The 23877-nt window shown below is 48.7% G+C and overlaps 1 long non-coding RNA gene across 1 annotated transcript; it reads right to left on the bottom strand.

Annotated features, from left to right (window-relative positions):
* Window positions 1-19735: 19735 nt before the first annotated feature.
* On the bottom strand, window positions 19736-23839 carry LOC116876335. Its single transcript, XR_004384376.1, has 2 exons — window positions 23632-23839; window positions 19736-19899 (listed from the first exon to the last, which is right to left on the bottom strand). It is a non-coding gene; the product is annotated as an uncharacterized LOC116876335 (long non-coding RNA).
* Window positions 23840-23877: the final 38 nt, after the last annotated feature.

Genomic DNA, 23877 nt, shown 5'->3' with positions numbered 1-23877 from the left:
CTGATTCCGTGTGGGAGCGGACTACACAAAGGCCACCAATACTGTACCAGAGGGGATCAGTGGGGGTCTTGGAAGCTGGCTAGGACCTTGGAGGGAGGAGCCCTGGGAGACCAGTGCTCGGATTTTTAGAGTTCTTATTTTGAGGGGCACCAGGGTGGCTCAGTCGGTTAAGCATCTGCCTTCGGCTTGGGTTACAATCCCAGAATCCTGGGATCCAGCCGGCGCAGCAGGCTCCCTCCTCAGCAGGGAGTCTGCTTCTCCCTCTGTCCCTCCCTGCTGCTTGTGTGCACGTGTGCTCGCTCTCTCTCTCTCTCAAAGAGAGAGAGCAGGGGAGGGGCAGAGGGAGAGAGAATCTTAAGCAGGCTCTACACTCAGCGTGGAGCTTAATGTGGGGCTCGATCTCACGACCCTGAGATCATGACCTGAGCCGAAATCAACAGGCAGATGCTTAACCGACTGAGCCATCCAGGTGCCCCTGCAGTTCTTGGATCTTTGATGTGTGTTGGCTGGATTCGAAGCAGTTGCTGCTACTTCTAAGAAGGTGGGTGCAAAAACAGTCATTCCAGGGGCCGAAACCTGCCGAGGCTGACGAGCATGGGAGAGCTCAAGAAAGACCCTGGTTTCACTTCCAGCTCTCCCCCAGCTGGCTCCTACTAGCAGGTGGACCTTAACAGGAAGCCAGATGCCAGGGAAGCCTGGGAAATGTAGTTTTCTGTGGTCCAGCAACCCATCACAGAGAATGGAGTGGGTCTGGGGCTGAAACAGTAACCAGCACAGTCCACCCTTTGGCTGGCTGTCACCCGTACACGTTTCTACTGTACTGGATTTCCATATGACTGACTCTAAAACCGTGCTTCCCCCTATCAGGGAGTGAGGATCCTTTGTGCACAGACACAATGTTCTCTTCCTAAAAGGGAGGGACAAACAGCACACTGGAGTCACCATATCGTATCCACCCCTCGGATTCCCCTGGAGTGCCGTGTAACTTAAATCACGAAGTTCCCCATCTTCATCAATACGTTTACATCAGATAACGGAAGGGAGGGGCAGTTAGCTCATGGACACGCAAGCAACGAAGGAAATACCCAGAGCAGCTGTGGTCCTCACTAACAAAACCGGTTCTGATGTCATCATTGATTTTTTAACACTTAGAATGAGATACAATTCACACGCAAGTCAATGACTTATAACGTAAAGTTGTTTCTGATGTCTTCACAGAGCTGTGCGACCATCACCACAGTTTGATTTTAGAACATTTTCATCACAGTCTTGATAGTGTCCTTTGATGCACAGAAGTGTTATTTTTTTTAAAGATTTTATTATTTATTTATTTGACAGAGATCACAAGTAGGCAGAGAGGCAGACAGGCAGAGGGAGAAGCAGGCTCCCTGCGGAGCAAAGAGCCCGATGTGGGGCTCGATCCCAGGACCCTGGGATCATGACCTGAGCCGAAGGCAGAGGCTTTAACCCACTGAGGCACCTGGGCACCCCAAAAGTGTTAAATATTGATGAGATGGACGGATGGCTTAAAAGACACAATCAAAACTCACCAAAGAAGAAACAGCAAATGTGACCACTCATTTATTTACCAAATGAACTGAATTTATAGTTCAAGACGCTCAGAAAAACAAAACTTCAGGCCCCGAAGGGGTCATTGGCAAATTTAAAGGAGGAAAGGCACCAAAACTACACAAGTTCTTCCAGAAAATAGAAGAGAAGAGAGCACTCTTGAATTCATCTTAGGAGCTCAGAATTGCCCTGACACCAAAATCAGATACAGTATAGGAAGAGAACAATTTCACACCAATATCATTCAGGAATAGAAAAAGCAAAAATCTTCAAAGTATCAGCAAATAGAATCGAGAAACGTCTAAAAACAATATACTCCAACTTTATGCTCCCAGCTTAACGCTGGGAATATACTAGCAGTCCAGTATTCAAACAATGCTTGGAAAAAACGCAGCCAGACCCACTTCACACTCACCAGGATGGCCATAATCTTTTAAAAGAAAGAAAATGAGTGTGGGAGAGGATGTGGAGAAACTGGAACCCATGCTGATGTGAATCTAAAACAACACAGCTAGGGGCGCCTGGGTGGCTCAGTGGGTTAAAGCCTCTGCCTTCAGCTGAGGTCATGATCCCGGAGTCCTGGGATCAAGCCCCGCGTCGGGCTCTCTGCTCAGTGGGGAGCCTGCTTCCTCCTCTCTCTCTGCCTGTCTCTCTGCCTACTTGTGATCTCGGTCTATCAAATATATAAATAAAATCTTAAAAAAAAAAAAAAAACACTGCTGGGGCTCCTGGGTGGGGCTCAGTCGTTAAGCCTCTGCTTTTGGCTCAGGTCATGATCCCAGGGTCCTGGGATCGAGCCCCACATCTGGCTCTCTGCTCGGCGGGGAGCCTGCTTCCTCCTCTCTCTCTCTGCCTGCCTCTCTGCCTACTTGTGATCTCTGTCTGTCAAATAAAGAAATTTTAAAAAAAACCTTAAAAAAAAAAAAAAGACTCATTTGAGGGGCGCCTGGGTGGCTCAGTCATTAAGCATCTGCCTTGGGCTCAGGTCATGATCCCAGCAACCTGGGATGGAGCCCTACATCGGGCGCCCAAATCTGCAAGAAGCCTGCTTCTCCCTCTCCCACTCCCTCTGCTTGTGTTCCCTCTCTCGCCGTATCTCTCTGTCAAATGAATAAATAAAATATTTTAAAAAAAAAAAGACTCAAATAAATAAAATCTTAAAAAAAAAGACTCATTTGAACAAATTATACAGAATCATACATTCGCGTACTCTCACAGCCAGGCAGTAGTGCAGAAATGATACTTTTGTGAATGCTCTCAATTTACCACTCTATCAGAAACCACTTCATAACACTCAGTGTCTGCATTTGTGCAGCTGAAAGACAATGGCACATATTTTATACTAAGATTTTGTTTTAGGATTTTTTATTTTGAAGATTCGATTCAAGAGAAAGAGAGAGAATGAGCAGGGTGGGAAGCAGGCTGAGCCCAATGCGGGGCTTGATCCTGGGAACTCCATGACCATGACCTGAGTCGAAGCCAGTCACTTAACCAACTGAGCCACCCAGGAGCCCCGAAGTCTTTGTTTTTTTTTATATTTTATTTATTTGAGAGAGAGAGAGAGAGACAGAGGTAGAGAGCACAAGCAGGGGAGGGGCAGAGGGAGAAGGAGAAGCAGATCCCTCACTGAGTGCAGAGCCCAACGTGGGGCTCGATTCCAGGACCCTGATATCATGACCTGAGCCAAAGCCAGACTAAGCCACTCAGGTGCCCCCGAAGACAATCTTTTAAATGGACAAAACTCGGGGCGCCTGAGTGGCTCAGTGGGTTAAAACCTCTGCCTGCAGCTCAGGTCATGGTCCCAGGGTCCTAGGATCGGGCCCTGCATCAGGCTCTCTGCTCAGTGGGGAGGCTGCTTCCCACCCCCCCCCCCCCCCCCCCCCCCCGTCTGCCTCTCTGCCTGCTTGTGATCTCTCTCTGTCAAATAAATAAAATCTTTAAAAAAAAAAAAAGAAGGCATCGTGGCCACGATTACTTCAAAACGCCACTGCATTCAGATAATCTGACATATCATGCTTTAGCAATTACAGAAGTGTGATTTTTGACACACGGCGATTTTGTAAAAGTTAGGCAAATCTAAAATGCTAAAAGATGGGAACAACTGTTCCTCTGTGGAAGCTTAGAGTGCGGCGAAGTGTAAGTAATGGTTTTCAAGGAACATAACCAGCCTGTGATACAGCATTCTACGTCGGAGAGACTTTTTGGAAGCATAAATCTAAAGAGGGCAACTCCTTCTCCAAATGACAAAATTTTGCCAAATGCATACGATCCTTGTTTTCGGTTCTTTGTAATACAGCAAAACTAGGTTGCAATTGTTGGAATCCTGTATCACTTCAGTGATTGTATCGACTACAAAAACAACCGTTTAAGCATAAAATCAAATCAGTCTTTCCAGCAGTTTACCACAGAGCCGGTTGTTTTATACAAATTACTATGGTTTTTAAATGTATGCAATTTCCTTCTTTCAGATTTCATTACACCTTGTTAACTGCTGAGCTTACAGAGCCCGGCAGTTCCATAGCTATAAAATGTGCTGATTCCTGCCCAGGTTGGCCCAAACCACTCATAAAAGGCTTTAAACTGGGGCGCCTGGGTGGCTCAGTGGGTTAAGCGACTGTCTTTAGCTCAGGTCATGATCATGGAATCCCGAGATTGAGTCCCGCTTCGGGCTCCCTGGTCAGCAAGGACTCCGCGTCTCCCTCTGACCTTCTCCCCTCTCATGCTCTCTCTCTCTCTCTCATTCTCTCTCTCACATAAATAAATAAAATCTTTTTTAAAAAACTATATTTATTAAAGTTTTTCAGTACTCTATCAGGTTAAAGCAGTTCCCTTCTATTTATTATTTCCTGGGAGTTCATAGCATGAATAGATTTCAAAAAGTGTGGGACATTTCTTGTTTCATGTATTGAGGTGCTCAGGTGGTGTTTCTTTTTTAAAAGTTTAGTTTTGGGGTGCCTGGGTGGCTCCATGGGTTAAAGCTTCTGCCTTCAGCTCAGGTCATGATCCCAGGGTCCTGGGATCGAGCCCTGCATCAGGCTCTCTGCTCAGCGGGGAGCCTGCTTCCTCCTCTCTCTCTGCCTGCCTCTCTGCCTACCTGTGATCTCTGTCTGTCAAATAAATAAATAAAATATTTTTAAAAATTTTAGTTTTTAATTTTATGTGTAAGCAATCCCTACCCCTAACATGCGGCTCCAACTCACTACCCCGAGACCAAGAGTCGCTTGCTCCACCCACTGAGCCAGCCAGGGCCCCCTGGTGTTTCTTTTTAACTCATGATGTGATGAATTAGATTAGTATTTTTTCAATGTTAAAAGCCTTGCATTCTTAAAAAAAAAAACAAAAAAAAACCTTGTATTCTTGGAACAGCCTAGTTTTGCTCTAACGTACTCATTTTTATGCATGCAGTTGGATTCTGTTGGTGGAGATTTTTTTTACTATGCCCATAATTCAGAAGAAGATGGTCCTCTGCCTTTGTCCTGTGGTCTTTGCTTTGTTTTGCACTGAGCTTATACTGACCTCATAGAATCCGTGTGTACAGTTCCCTTTCCTTTTATCTTTCTATTTTCTGGAAGCATTTGTATTACACTTCTGTGTAATACCTCCAACGTTTAACAGAAGTCATCCCTAAAGCTGTTGTGTTGTCATTTTCGGAAGACTTAAAATACCGTTCAAGAACAAGGCAGTGAACTAGAAACAATTCCTCCCTTTAAAATGTATTTTCGGGGCGCCTGGGTGGCTCAGTGGGTTAAAGCCTCTGCCTTCAGCTCAGGTCGTGATCTCAGGGTCTTGGGGTAGAGCCTCGAATCTGGCTCCCTGCTCAGCAGGGAGCCTGCTTCTCCCTCTCTCTGCCTGCCTCTCTGCCTACTCGTGATCGATCTCTCTCTCTCTCTCTCTCTCTGTCAAATAAATAAATAAAATCTTAAAAAAAAAGTGTATTTTCATCTCCTACTGAATAGCACAGATTGCGGGGGGGGCTGGCATGGGGGACCTGGGTGGCTCAGTCAGTTAAGCACCTGACTCGGTTTCAGCTCAGGTCACGATCCCCAGGTTCTACGATTAAGCCTGCATGGGGCTCCGTGCTCAGTGTAGAGCCTGCTTCAAATTCTCCCTCCTTCTCCTTCTCCCTATGCCCCTCCCCCTGCTCAGACACACACACACTCTCTCTGTGTCAAAATAAATAAATAAAAATCTAAAAGAAAAAAAAAAAAAAAGGAGGAAAGGAAGGGACCACCAATGGGCAGAGTCAACAGCTCTAGGGTAATGAGCCCAGAGGACCACAGCCCAGTAAAGGAGGAACCCTTAACCCGGATTCCGCAGAGGAAATACCTAAAAGAAACCTAAAACGAGTATAGATGAATGAGGGAGGTGGTCCTACAGAGAGAGCGGCAAAGACGGAGACAGGAGAGAACAGGACTCATCCTCCAAAGCAGGGATCGTTCTGTCCAGTGGGAAGAGAGGAGACGAGACGGACATCTGCATCCTAAGAAACTTGGCGCCGAGCCTGGATATGGAACCGAGCGTGCCGAGAGCCACGAGGGGCCCTGAACCGAAGGGTTTTAAGCAGGACGATGACATGAGCAAATGTGCCAGTTACTAAAACCACTCTGCCTACCAAGTGGGGAATGTGTTGGAAGCTGGCCAAGAGTGAAATTTCAGGCAGGGAGATCAGGTAGGAGACTCTGATAATAATCCATGAGAACCGCCGTGGTGACCTAAGCCAAGACGGTGGCAGGAGGCAGCAGGATAAAGAGAAATGTATCCTACCTTCTTTTAACTTGTCATTGCTGCGTTAACCTAGTCAAATATAACATATAATTGATCATTAAAGGTGCATCCTGAGTTAAAAGAAAACACACATGGGGCGCCTGGCTGGCTCAGTGAGAAGAGCACGCGGACTCTTGATCTTGGGGTTGTGAGTTTGAGCCCCACGTTGGGTGTAAAAATTACTAAAGAAAAACATAAACTTAAAGACAAAAAAAAAATGCAATGAAATACTAAATAAATAAATAACATCAGTCAATTAAGCGTCTGTCTTGCAGTTCTGAAAAACCAAAATCAGTATCTTTTTTTTATATTCTCTGCGTGATGAGTGACACTCCTACTTCCTTTCATTCTTTAAACACGTGTTCCTTTAGTTCTTTGAACATAGTTGTAAAGCTGACTTAAAATCTTTGTCTACGAAGTCCAGCATCTGGGCCCTCTCCGACGGTTCCTGGCTTTTCTTCTGGGTTCGGGCTACTCTCCTGTTTCTCTGCGTGTCCCACACACCAGAGTCCGTGTATCAGCCCTGCCGTGTGTTAGCTGTGTGACCTAGAGCAAGTTACTTTACCTCTCTGAGCCTCGTTTTTCCCAAATGCGAGCTAGAATGTCCTCTGTGGGACAGATTCAATGAGATCTGTCTCGGGGCGCCTGGGTGGCTCAGTCAGTTGATCATGTGACTCTGGATTATATGCTGGCGCCCTCCGTATTCCCCTGTGGCTATCTTCTGCCCTGGATCTCCTTCTCAAAATTGCGGCAAGTCGCTTGCTTGCCCCAAACGGCGCTGAAGCCTTAGGCGGCCATGACATTGGCCCTCCCCCATTTGCTTGCCACTAATTGATATTATTTTCAACACTGCCTCTCACCATGAGTTAGTTGTTTCTGCAGAGCTCCAAATCAGGTCAGCCCCTCCAGAGGAAGTGAGGCTGCCAGTTTTCATGGCCACCATGTCCTGGCCTCTGGGGGCGGGGGGTGAGAAATGGGAGTCACCTGGAGATAAAAAGTCACAGATGCCACCGTTATTAATGAGACTCTCGAGTTTTTGTCGAATAAATGCCTTCCAAATTGCTGTCTGCCTTTGTTAACTTCCAGGGTCCCGAAATGATTGTTTTTGATAATTTTGCCAGTTTTTCCTATTGCTTTTTTGAGCCAAGACCTTCACCAGGGTCTTGCCTGGGTCACTTGCCCTCCTTGTCCCTCATTCCTTTCTTATGATTCTCCAAACAGAAGTTTCTTCTTCCTCAAGTACACAGTTAACAATTCTTTCAGAAAGGATCTGTGGGAGAGAAAATCTTTTTTTATACATTTTGTTCTTCTGCATATTTCTACTGCAGAAATCTACACGCACCATCTTTCACCGTGTTCAGGATTCACAGCGTTTCCTCGTTTCTCGAGAAATCAGGACCCAACAGTTGCAGAAAACTCTTTAGTCATTCAATCTTCAGATGTTACCTCTGCCTCATTCTGCGAATCATACTCTTTCTGGAAATTCTATTAGACGCTGAATATTCTGATCCCGTTGTCTGCATCTCCTAACGTCTTTTTCGTATTTCTTTCATCATTTCAGCTCTCTACAGTCCTTGAAATCTTCTCATAGCTCACCCATCCTCTCTTCTGCAGGATGTGATCTGTGATCTGCTTCAACGACTACACTTTTCATTGTTAGAAACTCTGGTTCTTTGTCAAATGGGGGGGGGTGTTTATGGTGTTTTTCTTAGGGTTTGGGTTTCCTATTTGATGTCTCTAATCATAACATATTGAATTTTATGCTCCCTTTCCTGTTGTTGTATAATCTCAAGATTGGGGCGGGGGGCTCTGATTGTCCTAATTGTTGTTCCTCTGAGTATCACATGTGGAAAATTATCCCCTCAACGCTCTGACATTTCTTTTTTTTAATTTTTTATTTAAAGTCAATTAATTAACATATAGTGTATCATTCGTTTTGGAGGTAGAGGTCAGTGACTCGCCAGTTGCATACAATGCCCAGTGCTTATCACATCACGTGACCTCCTCAGGGCCCATCCCTCCACCCACCTCCCTTTCCACAACCTTCGGTTTGTTTCCTAGAGCTAAGAGTCTCTTAAAAATTTCTCCCTCTCTGATTTTGTATTTTTTTAATCTTTTTTTTTAAATTTTTTTAAAGATTTTACTTATTTATTTGACAGACAGAGATCACAAGTAGGCAGAGAGGCAGGCAGAGAGAGAGAGGAGGAAGCAGGTTCCCTGCGAGCAGAGAGCCCAATGTGGGGCTCGATCCCAGGACCCTGAGATCATGACCTGAGCTGAAGGCAGAGGCTTTAATCCACTGAGCCACCCAGGTGCCCCTGATTTCATATTATTTTGACACTCAACCAACTGAACCACCCAGGAGCCCCTACAATTTCCATTTTAAGTGGGTCCAGGCTGCCATAGCAAAAAAAAAAAAAAAAACTTATGTACATGTGTGTTTGTGTATGTGATGCATGTATCTATCTCTACACACACACACACACAAATGGGCATCCTGTACTTTTTTCCTAGCAACCCTAGTGCAGGGTCTCCTCTCGGGGCTCTCCTGGTTATTGACCTTCACAGACACCTAAGGCAATTATCAAAATTATCAACCCACTGGCTTTCATCTACCATGTTTAGTCCCCTCTTTGTTCCTAGACTCCTGGGATTTCTCTGTCCTGGGAGCTCAGCTGTGCATTTAAAATAAAATTTTCAAAATTTCATGAAACCTTTCAAAGAGTTTCACTAGCGGAGTTCTCTGGTTATCTGAGCCTGCCAAATCAAGAGACATATGGGGAGGATTTTCGGGAGAACAAGCTTCGTAGCCCCTCTTGGCCTGCCAAAATTCTGATACAGCCTGCTAGGGAATATGCCAAAATCTGGGGCGAGCTGGAGCCAGAAATAGGGTGGAGGTGGAGATCGTTCCTGTGTAATTTGAAAGCAACACACAGGATTCTGGATTCAATTCCCAGCGTCTTAGATCTTTGTATCCCCAACGCCCAGTGCAGTTTACTGGCCCACAGGAGATACCGGATGAGTGTGTGTTGAATGAATGAATGCCCGACACTTGGGCCGACACCTTGCGGCCAGCATAAGGCCCATGGTGCAGGTCTGATCTGATACACCATCAAACCAGGTAGTACCTGACCGCCCAGCACATAGTAACTGCTAAGTAAAAGGCCATTTTCCCTTCCCCTAAAACAGGAAGAAGCGGCTCCCCACAGCCCCATGGGCTGGGCAGGCTCAGGCCAGATGAATCCCAGGGTGTGGACAGCCTGCATTCCAGCCTTGGTCCCCGTCTCTGACCATCTTGACGGAGCTCAAGTGGCAATCGTGTGGGTTGGCCTAGATTCCATTCTGTGGATTTGGAACAGCAAGTGCCTGATGAATGGGTCAGTCTGCCTGGAGGACAGGAGGCCCAGGTGGTGCCCCAAGGACCTCTATTAGGCCCCACCTGTTTATCTGTTGAGGGTGTGGCACAGATTGAGAAGGATTAGGAACACCTTGAATGACTGTCAGAAGGCCATGGCCTCTGCTGTGCCTTAAAGGCCTGGCTGTCCTTCTCCACGCCCTCCCGCCTCCCCCATCCTGTCCCTAGCTGCTCAGACTCTTTCCGGATCCTCATACTCTCTCTGAAGGCTCCTCCTCTGGGAGGGCCGCCCTCCCCAGGGCCTCAGTCTCACTCTCCAGGTCTCCTGCCAGGACACCACTTCCCCTTCCTGACCTCCTCCTGTGATTCCGCCTCCGGAGTATCCTCCCCGCCCATCCGTGGCCCACGCAGACACGGGGACTCCACCCTCCCCTTCCCGAATCTGCTTAGTCACCAAGTCTCCTGGCTGGAGGCCGCCTCCAGATGCCTATGCCATCAGGCCTCCCCATCACCACCTGAGGTCCCAGCACCCCCCTCCCCTGGACTATCACACCTCCTCACTCCCCCAGGGATGGTGGCCCCAGAACCTGACCACGGCTTCAATCTGGCTTTGCTTCCAATAGGGTTTTGCTTTTATTTTTTTTTAAGATTTTATTCATTTATTTGACACAGAGAGATCACAGAGATGCAGGCAGAGAGAGGGGGTGAAGCAGGCTCCCCGCTGAGCAGAGAGCCCGATGCAGGGCTCAATCCCAGGACCCTGAGATCATGACCTGAGCTGAAGGCAGAGGCTTAACCCACTGAGCCACCCAAGTGCCCCTTGTTTCTGCTTTTAAATGAGCCGCTACAAACTAGACGATTCTCGTACAAAGAAAGAATCCCAGATGCTCTCGAGAAGTTCTCTGGACCCACGTGCATTTTGCCCCCTTGGAGGGACGATTGGCGCTCCCCAAGGGGCAGCTGTTCCCTACAAAGGGGACTCCTATCTCCTCTGATGGTCCCAGACCCCACCCAGGCTTCTTGGCCCCTCAAGGCACTTGAGACCAAGGCTCCCTTCTCCAGCCCATCAACACCCTCACTGCTTACACTGACATGCCCAGCCGTGCCATGGCTTCCAGGCCCCTGCAGACAAAATCAGCCTCCTTAACCTGGCACTCAAGGCCCTTCCTCATTCCACCCAGGCCCCCTCTCTGGCCTCACCCCAGTACTTCTGAAACCTTCCCAGATCCCAGAAATCCCAAGCCCTCCCCGTTGTCCCCGAGCCATTTTGATTATCAACTAAGCTTTTGGTTCTCCTTAGTTTACAAATGACTGTATGCCACAGGGAATACACTCAGGGTATTGGAACGCTGTCTCGGGCTCCCTGCTCAGTGGGGAGCCCGCCGCTCCTCCTGCTGTGCTCTCCGTCAAATAAATAAATAAAATCTTCAAAACACACACAGAAAAAACCAAAAAACCATAACTCTGGGCCACCTGGCTGGCTCAGTCTGTAGAGCATGTGACTCTTGATCTTGGGGTTGTGAGTTTAAGCCCCATGTTGGGTGTGGAGATTACTTAAAAAAAAGTAAAATAAAATCTTGGGGCACCTGGGTGGCTCCGTGGGTTAAAGCCTCTGCCTGGGCGCCTGGGTTGCTCAATAGTTAAGCATCTGCCTTCAGCTCAGGTCATGATCCCAGGGTCCTGAGATGGAGCCCCGCATCGGGCTCTCTGCTCAGCAGGGAACCTGCTCCCCCACCCACCGCCCCGCCTGCCTCTCTGCCTACTTGTGGTCTCTATCTGTTAAATAAATAAATAAAATCTTTAAAAAAGCAAACCTACAATCCCATTATCAGACTCGAGAGAATTAACGGTAACTCCCAGTATTATCTGGTATCTAGTCCCTAGTTAAAGTTTCCCCAGTTGTCTCAGAAAAGTATTTTATGGCTGTTTTGTCTTGTTGGTCACATAAGGAACCAGTCAAAGCTCTGGGGCTACTTTGCCTGCTGGGTCTTTCCATTCTCTGTTACTCTGAAACATGGCCCCCACCAATCCTTTTCTCCCTTTTTCTAAAGATTTTATTTATTTATTTGTCAGACAGAGAGAGAGGGAGAGCACAAGCAAGGGGAAGAGCAGGCTCTCCACTGGGCAAGAAGCCCGATGCAGGGCTCCATCCCAGGACCCTGGGATCACGACCTGAACGGAAGGCAGATGCTTAACTACTGAGCAACCCAGGCGCCCCCCCCCCAGTATTCTTGATTCCTATTCCATCTCTGTTGGAATACCTCCAGTGACGGGCATCTCACTATCTAACATGGCAGCACCTCCACTGTCAGACAGCTGTGGTCACTGTCCAGTCGTTAAGACCCTCTTGTATCTTTCGGCTATTAACCAAGTCCGGTCCTCTCAGCATACCTCTCTGTAGCCAGGGGAGCTTCCCCTCTCCTGGCTGAAAGTCCCCAGGTCTTGCTCCTTTTACATAGAGGACGAGGTCTCCAGACCTCTCACCGCACTGGGAATGAGCAGCATTTAATTTCTCTACCTCTAACACTGGCACTGCTCACGGCTGATATAGCTCTCTGCCCAGAAGCACGCACTTGCCTTGATTTGACCTTCATTTAGTCCAGCTTTTGTGGTTTCTAGCGATGGAAACCAACTCAGACTGGCCTCAGAAAAACGGAGCAAAGCACAAATCAAATCCAGTGGCTCACCAAGCCGTTCCCGCAGAGCAACCCCAGCAAGGGAGGGTTTGGCTCCCTGCAAACGGGCATCGGTCACAAGGAATGCAACTGATGGACTGCTGGCTCGCACGCACGCCATTCAGATGGATTGCTGTCCCCAGGTAGCTGGGTACCATGCCTGCCCAGGCGTGGATCCTATGTCCTCGCTGACGGGGGATGGATGGGCGCGAGCATGAGAAACCACAATGCTGGCAGAGCAGCGCCCGTAGACGTCTGCTGACCTTACCTTAACAACAGGTGGCATTTGCCTTCCCCCCTCGCAGAACGACTTTCCAGGTGCGCGCAAATTCCACATCAGCTCAGTCTAGAGCCACGCGTCATGCAATGCTACCAGGTTTTTAGAAAATTCATTTCTTCAGCACGCATGAGAGGCCCACCCATTGCCTGCGCTCTGGGGGGTGGATGGGATAGAAATGAACCCCATGGGGCCCTTAGTCTGGACGACCCACAGCACAGTCGGGGAGGCGGACATGCCAAGAGACCGTGATGATTTGGAATCAGGGCTGTGAGGGGCTCCCTGGAGGAGGCAGCGTATGCACGCAGCATAGAAAAGGGGTAGGTGGGTATCTGGTGGGCACGTGGGAGCAACAGGGACAGAGAAGGAGGAGCATTCTGGGAAGCGGGAACAGCACAGGCAAAGGCACAGAGGTGAGTAAGGACTTGGGAGTGTCCAGCACCAGAGGAGGACTTAGTATGGGGGACAGGCTGGGGATGGGGCTGCTCGGGAAGGCAGGACCCTATGGTGACTTCCAACCAGCACGGTGACACCTGTGGCCCCAGGATCGCCAAGCTCCCTGGCTTCTACAACACAACTGGCCATCCAGCACCTGGGCCAGGGGACTCAGGGAGCCCAGTGTCTCCCCCCCGACAAGGGCCGCTGAGGTCTCCGGGGAGGGCTTCCAGTTAGTAAGAATCGCACCTCAGATAAACCTCTTTGGCGGCGACAAGGTCACTACACTGAGATCCAGGGAGGGGCTCCACCCTGACCTGGTCCCTCATCACCCCTCACCTGACTTGCTGCTTCAGTCGCTATCCCCGTGGAACCTCACCATTGTCCCGTACCCCTCAGGACCCCGCCCTTTAATAGCCTGCCACCTCTCCCTTCCCTCTGGCCTCCACTCTGTGCTAGAAAAACAAATTTAGGATAAAAACCACTTTTGGCGGTGCTCCGAGCGGGGCAGCTTTTGCACGAGCCTGCCCAATTCTGCATGTACCACCCCTCCGCTTGCTCTTCTCTGAGCCAGTCCCAAGAGGAACAAAAGCAAAATTCACCCCCATGCCCCTGGATATGGAAACGGTCCGCCTTTCAAGTAATTGTCCAACACCTACTTGCTGAGGAGCGGACGGTGTTCCACGGCCTTTTCCACTCGGTTCTCCATTAGGTCAACGCTGCACGGCTGTTGGAGGGACTCGGCCAGAGCATCAGTGTCCTTCCCTGGCCTGGCGCCCAGAAACGTGCTGCCCTCGAATCGAAATCTTCTTTGATCGGACAGTCAGAATATTCTTGGGAAGGCGAAGTTGGCACTTGATTTCCAAGCTGAGGGCTTCTGCGGGGCTCCCCCTCTCCCACCTGCCTCCCCTGGGTCCTTGCCTTCCCCAGGGAGCTGGGTCTCCCTGACACCTTGCTAAGGGAGTCGAATTTCCCAAGGTAGGCCAGAGGAGGTGGGAGCATCCCAGCCAGAAACACCTGCACTGAGCCATGTCACTTCTGTGCAGGGAGGTGGTAGGAACGGAGGCTACTGTCTGTGATGCCCGGGGACCAGGCTCCAGCTCCCATCTTGTGCCTTTGATTTCGAAGCTTGGGGCGGGAGGGTTTTACAGTAGTACTGTGGTCCATTCTTCTCTTAGGGGCTCACAGACCCCCATTAAGGCTCCATTATTCTTGCTTTTACTGCCCCGCAGCCTTGTCTGCAGATGGCCGTGGTTTGCCCAGGCATAAGTGCCTTCCTGCGCCCAAAGAGCCTGCAGAGCATGGACAAGGTCAGCCCCGGCCTCCAGGCACTCGCTGTCCATCGACCGGTCAAAAGAAATCCCGAGGGGTGCCTGGGTGGCTCAGTGGGTTAAAGCCTCTGCCTTCGGCTCAGGTCATGATCCCAGGGTCCTGGGATCGAGCCCCACATCGGGCTCTCTGCTCAGCAGGGAGCTTGCTTCCCCCTCTCTCTCTGCCTGCCTCTCTGCCTGCTTGTGATCTCTGTCTGTCAAATAAATAAATAAAATCTTAAAAAAAAAACAAAAAAAAAGCAAAAGAAATCCTGAGGTCCTTCTTGAAGGAAGGGTGTTCCTGGCATTGAGGGACAGCAGTTGCCCTGGCAAAGGGGAAGTGGGCGGCCTGGAACCCAGGGTGTGGGGGAGACGAACCTCGCTGTCTACTCAGGGGTGAGGTGTGAATTTTGTCCATTGTGCACATAAAATGTCCTTCCATGAATGTTTTATGTACTTGAACATGTACAGATCTACACACACACTTACCTATCAGAAGAGTATGGGTATCAGGAGAGTTTGGGGAGTACAGAAATTTGAGATCAGTTTTGAAAGAGAATGGGGGGCGCCTGGGTGGCTCAGTCAGTTGAGCATCTGCCTTCAGCTCAGGTCATGATCCCAGGGTCCTGGGCTGGAGCCCACATCGGGCTCCCTGCTCAGCGGCAAGCCTGCTTCTTCCTGTCCCTCTGCTGCTCCCCCTCCTTGTGCTCTCTCTCAAAAAAAAAAAAATCTTAAAAAAAATAAGAATGAAAATGCGCCCATTGAGAAAGTCGGGGAGGGGGGGTGGTGGTGACAGAGGGACACCTAGGAAGGAGGAATGGCACAGGTACAGACACCCAGGCTGGGGAAAGCAGGATGTGTCTATGGGATCCTGAGCCGTGTAAGGCGAGGCTGTCACTGAGGTCCTCTGGGGAGCTCAAGCCCTTTGGGTGGGCAGCCCTGGCAGGGGAGGAGCCGTTCAGGGAAAGCCTGAGGGTCAGAAAGGGCTTAGGACAGAAGGGGTGGGGGATGGTGAAGAAAGCAAGCCAAGGCTTCAAGGGACAAAAGGGTCCCCACTGGGGTCCTGACTGTCACTTAAGGAAACCGCCCTCAACAGATAAACAGATGGGGCCTAATACAGACCCCTGGGGCACCCCCTCGGGCCTGTCTTCCAGGCAGACAGGCCCATTCATCAGCACTTGCTGGTCCAAATTCACAGAATGGAATCTAGGCCAACCCACACGATTGCCACTTGAGCTCCATCAAGATGGTCAGAGCCGGGGACCAAGGCTGGAATGCAGGCTGTCCACACCCTGGGATTCATCTGGCCTGAGCCTGCCCAGCCCCTGGGCCCGTGGGGAGCACCTCTTTTCTTCTTAAGACTATGCTGCCCAGTACGGGAGCCACTAGCTACCTGTCACTACTTAGACTTCAGTGTCCATTAATGAAAATTAAATACCAGTTCCACAGCCACAGTAGGCAGACACAGCCACAAGTGCTCAGTGAAGACGCCCTCAGGTGTTTCTGATTTTGCATACCAAAGCGACCTGGAATTTTTCTCATCACCGACTCCTTGAAATGGTCAGTGAGACAGAAACTATTTCAAATGCACAGCTGCGATGGCACAAAAGAAAGAGAAATCCCCGGAAACAAGAGGGCCCTGTCCCCAGCAGCTGATAGTTAATGAGCTCATTCTGCTTCTGCCCTGTGCTGAGAAAAGGGTGGGCGGCAGGGGCTTGGCCCTAGAGCCCAGGTGGGGATAGGAGTCAGCCCTGGGACACACCCAAGGCCAGAGGGGGTCCTGAGACCTCTGAGAAGTGAACAGGGGACGTTGAGAAAATGTGCCCATCTACAGGGAGGTGACAAGCACGCTTTGTCTGTTTCAGCCCGAGAATCCAAAACTCCCAGCCCAGCATCACGTGGTTTGAGATGTCAATGTACCAGAGTCAGACGGTCCAGAAAGTCCCAGGCTAAACACTGACATAAATACTGGGCCTAGTCTGGTGATACTCCCGGGGCATAAGTGAAGGAAGCCATGCTCCATTCTCTCCAGGCCACAACACATTTTATTGGAGGCAAGGATCATTAAGAACCAGTTACCCTAAGGATGAGCACACACTAAGAAATGTCAAATCCCAGGGCATCTGTGTGGCTCACTGGGTTAAAGCCTCTGCCTTCTGGGGCACCTGGGTGGCTCAGTGGGTTGAGCCTCTGCCTTCGGCTCAGGTCATGATCCCAGGGTCCTGGGATAGAGTCCTGCATCGGGCTCTCTGCTCGGAGGGAAACCTGCTTCCCCCTCTCTCTCTGCCTGCCTATGATCTCTGTCTGTCAAATAAATAAATAAAATCTTTAAAGAAAAATAGCTAAACTCAAAACTAGCAAGCTGGGAGACGTGTCTGCAGAACAGATTTTCTATGCCCAGAATGCAGAGAGAGCTAAAATGAGGGGAAGTTAGAAGGCATCAAAGAGAGAATAACAGAAGTGAACACAGCTCTAGGAGGATCCTCCAAGGAGAAAGAAAGAACAGGGGAAGGGCAAGGTTTAAAGACATAACAAAGTCTACATGTTCAAAACTGACAAAAGGTACTAGTTTAAAGATTCAAGAAGTGCAAACCCTACCCATGCTTAGAAATGGTAAGTCTTCATTTAGAAACCATCACAATGAATGCACAGAATAGAAGCAAAAATGGAAAAAAAGAAGTTTAAAGCTACCAGAGGAGGTTAAAATGTTGATTATCTGACCATAATGATAAGGGAGCAGAAGGCAAGCGGAGGATAGCTGACACCCCAAAACCACCCCCAACTGACCACAAGTCTTAATAAATACCCCAAAATTACCATCATGCATATCATATTCTCTGGCTACATTACAATATAGTGAAAAATCAGTGAGACAAAACATGAGCAAATCCCCAGGCATTCAAAACTTAAAAATACACTTCTCAGTATTTACTAGTCAAAGAAGAAAGGAAAACACCATATAACAAAACTGGGAGGATATGGCTACCGGAATACTTAGGGCAAAATTTATAACCTTAAATACGTATGTTAGAAATAAAGACCAAAAGTCAGTGAGCTGGGCAGTCAACTCAGGAAGTGGGGGGAAGGGGATGACAAAACAAAAATCCCAAAAAAGAATAAAAGAGACAATAAAATCAAGAACAAAGAAAAGATCGGTCTCAAACGCAAAACTGGTTCTTTTAAAACCCTAATAAATCCTCAGGTGAAAGACATAAAAAGAGACAGTGCAGAAATAAAAACTATGGGGAGGAAATAGGACGTTGTACTATGAACCAATTCAGGATAGTATATTTTAAATCTTACATGGAATAGGTAATATGTCTTTTTTTTTTTATTTAAATTCATTAAGCCAACTTATAGTACATCATTAGTTTCAGAAGGAATAGGCAATATGCCTTAAAAATGTAACGTACCTGGGGCGCCTGGGTGGCTCAGTTGGGTTAAGCCTTTGCCTTCAGCTCAGGTCATGATCTCAGGGTCCTGGGATTTAGTCCCGCATCAGGGTCTCGGCTCAGGAGGGAGCCTGCTTCCCCCTCTCTCTGCCTGCCTCTCTGCCTACTTGTGATCTCTGTCTGTCAAATAAATAAAATCTTTAAAAAAAAATGATGAAAGAAATTAATGGCAACGTAAATAAACAGAAAGACATACCATGTTCACAGATCTGAGGACTTAAAATTGAGCTGGCCAAGATTTCCCAAATCAATCTGCAGGCTGAATGCAATGCCTACTGGAATCCTAGCTGACTTCTCTCAAGAGAATGATGCATTGATCTGAAAATTCATGTGGGAACTCAAGAGACCCCAAATAGCCAAAACAATCTTAAAAAAAAGGGGGGGGGGAACAGAACTGGACGACTCACACTTCTTTATTTTTTTTTTTAAGATTTTTAAAATTTATTTGACAGAGGGAAAGAGACCACAAGTAGGCAGAGAGGCAGGCAGAGAGAGAGGGAAGCAGGCCCCCCGCTGAGCAGGGAACCCATGCGGGACTCCGGGATCACGACCTGAGCTGAAGGCAGAGGCCCAACCCACTGAGCCACCCAGGTGCCCAAACTTCTTTAAAACTCACGGCAAAGCAACAGGGATCAAGACAGTGAGGTTGCTAGTATAAGGCTAGACTCATAGACCAAGAAAACAGACTTGAGAGTCCACAAATAAACTTACATATTTACAGTCAAATTACTTTTTTAGTGGAGGTGCCTGGGCAGCTCAATGGGTTACGCACCTGCCTTTGGCTCAGGTCATGATCTCAGAGTCCTGGGATTGAGCCCCAGGATGAGCTCCTTGCTCTGCAGGGAGCCTGCTTCCCCCTCTCCCTCTGCCTGCTGCTCTACCTGCTTGTGCGCGCGCTCTCTCTTTGTTAGATAAATAAATAAAATCTTAAAAACAACAACAACAACAACTGAAACTATAAAACTCCAGAAGAAAACACAGGCATGAATCTTTGTGATTGGATTAGGCAGTGCTTTCTTAGACATGACATTTAAAGCAGTTTAATAAAACAGACATAAATTGGACAGGATTAAAATTTAAAATTTTTATGCTTCAGATTGACACCATTTAAAAAAAGTGGAAAAAAACCCAACAACCCATAGAATGGGAGAATAATTCTGCAAACCCTATGTGGTAAGGTCTTGTATCTAGACTATATAAAATAATCTCACAATTCAATAATAATAAGATAAACAACCCAATTTAAAAATGGGCAAAGGGGATGCCTGGGTGGCTCAGTTGGTTGGGCCGCTGCCTTCAGCTCAGGTCATGATCCCGGGGTCCTGGGATCGAGTCCCGCATCGTGCTCCTTGTCCATTGGGGGGCCTGCTTCTCTCTCTGCCTCTGCCTGCCACTCTGCCTGCTTGTGCTCTCTGTGTGACAAATAAATAAATAAAATCTTTAAAAAAAATGGGCAAAGGACCTGAATACACATTTCTCCACATAAGATCTATAAACAGCCAATAAGCACATGCAAAGATGTTCGCAGCCATCAGGAAATGAGCATCGAAACCCCAACGAGATACCACTTCAGATCCATGAGATGGTTATAACCAAAAGCAGTTAACAACCAGTGTCAGAGAGGCCAGGGAGACACCGGACCCCTTACACGCTGCTGGTGGGAACATAAGATGGCACAGCCACTTAGGAAAACAGTCTGGAAATTCCTCAAAGAGTTAAACACAGAATTCCCAAAGGATCTAGCGTTTCCACTTCTAGGTGCATACCCACAAGAAGGGAAAATGTGTCCACACAAAGATGTGTACACAAATGCTCATGGCAGCATTGTTTCTAAGTGGCCAAAAATGGAAACAACCCCAATGTGCATCAGCTGAGGAACGGAGAAATTAAACGGGGTCTACTTAGACAATGAGATTTTTATTCGGCAATAAAAAGAACAAGACACTGATAACACGCCACGGGTTGGAGGAACCCTGAAAACATCATGCTGAGTGAGAAGGCAGTCCCAAAGGACCACATATTCTAGGACTCCTTTTACACGGAATGTCCATAGGGCGCAAACCTGTAAAGATAAAAGGTAGACTGGTTGGGTCCCAGCTCTGGGGAGCAGGTGGGGATTTGGAAGTTAAGACTAAGGGGAGCACTGCCCATTCTTTCAAGTAATGAAAATGTTCTGGGGCACCTGGGTGGCTCAGTGGGTTAAGTGTCCTACTTTTTTTTTTTAAGATTTGTTTTTTTTAATTTGATAGACAGAGATCACAAGTAGGCAGAGCAGCAGGCAGAGAGAGAGAGGAGGAAGCAGGTTCCCCGCCCAGCAGAGAGCCCAATGCCAGGCTGGTCCCATGACCCTGGGATCATGACCTGAGCCAAAGGCAGAGGCTTTAACCCACTGAGCCACCCAGGTGCCCCTAAGTGTCCTACTCTTGATCTCAGTTCAGGTCTGGATCTCAGGACCCGGAGTTCAAGCCCCATGTTGGGCTCCACATTGGCTATGGAGCAAGAAAAGAGGGAAGAGCACCTAGGTGTTGGGTGTCTGCCTTCGGATCAGGTCACGATCTCAGGGTCCTAGGCTGGAGCCCAGCATCAGGCTCCCTGCTCACAGAAGCCTGCTTCGCCCTCTCCCACTCCCCCTGCTTGTGTTCCCTCTCTTGCTGTGTTTCTCTCTGTCAAATAAATAATAAAATCTTTGGGGGAAAAAAAGAGGAAAGAAAGAGAGGGAGGCAGGGAGGGAGAGAGGGGAGGGGCGGGAGGGAAAGAGGGAAGGGAGGAGAAAGGAAGGGAGGAAAGAAAGAAAATGTTTTAAAATTGTGTTGTTGAGGACACCAGGGTGGCTCAGTAGGTTAAGTGTTTGCCTTCGGCTCAGGTTCTGATCTCAGGGTCCTGGAATTGAGCCCCATATTGGGCTCCCCGCTCAGCGAGGAGCCTGCTTCTCCCTCTTCTTCTCCCTCTGCCCCTAATCCTGCTCATGCTCTCTCAAATAAATATAAAATCTTAAAAAAAAAAATTGTGTTGATGGTTGTACAATTCTGTGATACTGTGAACCACTGTATCGTATACCTTAATGGATGAATTGTATAGTACATGAATTATATCTCAATAATATTGTCAAAAATAACCCTAACAGAGCCCATGAGTGGTGCCACCATCGAATCCCAGGGTCTTTGGGTCCATGGAGGCACAGCGGCTGCAGAAGCTCTTTGCGATGCCACCCAAGTTGACGGACCGGAGGAAATTGGATGATGAAGAAAGGCTTTTAATCTGATTTTCATCAGATTCCTGTCTCCGTAGAAGCAACCAGTATTTATTGAGCATCCTCTATGAGACGAGCCCTGCTGCAGGTGGTGAGACTTTATCAGCAAGCACAAAACACAAGCTCCCTGCTCTCAGGACAGACAGACCTTAAATACGAAAACAACAAATGGTATCTTCGGTGAGATGGTAACTGAGGCATGCTGCTATTTCAAGTGGAGGGGCTAGGGAGGGCTTCCCTGAGCAGAAGCCTAAAGGAAGGGAAGGTGGGTGCCTTGTGGGTATTAGGGGAACAGCAGGTGCAGAGGCTCAAAGTTTGGGGCATTACACGTACAGACCAAAGAAACCAGTGAGGCTGCGCTGAGAGGTCTAGGGGGCACAGGGAGGGGCTGGGAGGGGAGCGGACCACAGAAGGGGCTCTGGCTCCTATTCAGGACAGGAGGACAGGAGTGGAGACAGCGGTACGCCCTGATTTGTCTTCCAAGAAACACTGTAGCTGCTCCCTGGCAAACAGACCAGACGGAGGAGACAGACTTGAAGCATCCTTCTTCTCCAAACATTCCCATCCTTTGTCTGATAAATTTGAGATCTTTCTAAACAGGTTTCCACCCCCCAACCCAGTTATTTTGCCAAGTCTGCCCGCTTTTAGTGCCAGGGGACTACAGTTTTGGTTACAGAGACAACATCATGTGCCTAGAAGGAGAACTCCACAAGTCAATTTCCACTTTTCTCATACTCTGATTCACTTGTTTGGAAAGTCTCCGACCCAGAGTAACACGCTTGTAACAGAAACGCTACTGTAGCTCAACAAAGATGCTTACGGAGAACAGGGAGAGGATCTGTACACATTTGCAGAGTATCCGTGTGTCTATGCACAGAAACTGACTATTCAAATCACTGACCGTAATCGTGACATGAAAATGATTCAAACTGGGGTTGTTTTAGGTACGGTAACAATATCACACCAATGTTTCAGAACTTAAAAAACAGCCGAATACTAAAAACTGATTATCACAATGACTATTAATTCTGTCTTATACACAAAGAACTGACATTTGCCTGAGGTCACACCGCTAGTAGTGAGTGGCTTGGCCAGAATTAAACACAAGCAGTTTGAAATGCAACGGGCAGGCCTCACCTCTCACTACACAAAAGGTTCCCAGAGAAAATGTTCTGGTTGGGCCTCAAGGGGTTGGGGGTGGGGGGGGGACTCCCAGGAACTGTAAAGGCTAGGATATGCACTCTGCAGAAGGAGCTTTAGAACTTTCTAGGGCTAGTTTCCATCCTTTGGATCCCCGGCAGGAGGCAGGCTGTGTGCTGGAGACCCGAAAAGAGAAAGGGTTTTAGCTAGTCATAGTGTGCCCTGAGACTGGCCCTGGGTGCTGGCTGGATAGAGAAGGGAGGATTAAGTCTGAATTAAGGGGATGAGCCCTGGATGGTCCCAGTACTGGGAGAGCCCCAGCCGTCAGCCTTTCTAGAAGTTTTCTGTCTTTTTATTTCATTAATGATAAATTACCCCCTTCCCCCTCATCATGTAGTACCCTATGGGAGATGACAGAAAACCCAATATGGGTTCCTGTCCCCCAGGATTTCACAGTGGGAGACTTTACAATAAAAAGTGTAAGGCCATTTAAGAATAAATATTAAGGTCTCAATAAAACTGGGAGAAAGGAAATTAAAAATAATAAGGTTTCCATTCAGTGAAGTGCATTTACATACGTTTTAAGAGTAATGGAGTGATGGGGCAGAGAGGTTGAAGGAGGGTCCAAGTTCAAACTCTGCAGGGACAGAAGCAGCCATATAGCCCTAAGGAGGCCAGGCACATGGATGTGTGCTCCATACAAATTATGGTGCACCAGGAATTCTCCCAACACAACGCTTAGGAAGTAGGCGATACCCTCCCCTTGAACAGATGATAAAATTGAGACAGTAAAGAGGTTAAGTAACTTGTTCAAAGTCACACAGCTAGCAAGAGGCAGAGCCCAAGGACCTCTGGGTCTACCGCTCGGTAAAGTGGTTTTATCACTTGGAGATAAAAAGAGATGAAAGCAAAAAAAAAAAAAAGACTTCATAGCCGCTCTGTCCATCCCAGCATCGGGATAAAGCAGCAAAAACTGCCTAAGTAGAAAAGCACCGAGCATATAGCGCAACAATCCCGAGGTTCTTTTAAATCGTGTCTAGATACAATGTATCACCGAGAAACCCGGGGAAGAGCCGGTGTAATTAATTCTCGCTGCATTCCCACTCTCCGCTACGGCGAGATGAAATTCAAGTCAGTGTTGAATTCTTTCCCGGCGCGATGACCTCTGCAAGATCGGGATGCGCAAGGCGCCGGCTCTGTTCGGCGACCTCCGCTCTCCTCTCCGCCACCCGCCCTGAAGCGGCCAGGGGACCCCCGGACGCGGGATCCCGAGCTGCACCCCCACCGCCTGCCACGCTCGGATCCTCGCCTCTCCCCGGCCTTCCGTCCCCGTGCATTCTCAGCAAGTGCCCAGCTTGGGGGCGTGGACGCGAGGGGGGGGTCCCTGGAGGAGGCGGCCCTTACTTTGGTGTAGGCGGGCGACCCTCTGCCCAGGAAGAGGGCGTCGGGAGTGGGGCCAAGCGGAGCAGGCCTCCGGGGCCTGTCGGGTCTGGAGTACGGAATGCTGAAGGGCAGCCGGCAGCGCAGCGCGCCGGGCGCAGGGTCCCGGGCCAGCCGCCCGAGGGGCCGTGGGAGCGCGCCGAGCCGGCCACCCGAGCTTCCCGGGACAGGTCCGGCCGGCCTGCACGGGCGGGGCGGGGCGGGGGCAGC

The sequence above is a fragment of the Lontra canadensis genome, unplaced genomic scaffold (assembly GCF_010015895.1).
Source record: "Lontra canadensis isolate GAN:19392208 unplaced genomic scaffold, GSC_riverotter_1.0 scaffold45, whole genome shotgun sequence".
In the NCBI taxonomy this organism is placed as follows: domain Eukaryota; kingdom Metazoa; phylum Chordata; class Mammalia; order Carnivora; family Mustelidae; genus Lontra; species Lontra canadensis.
This window is presented reverse-complemented; position numbering and strand designations above follow the sequence as displayed.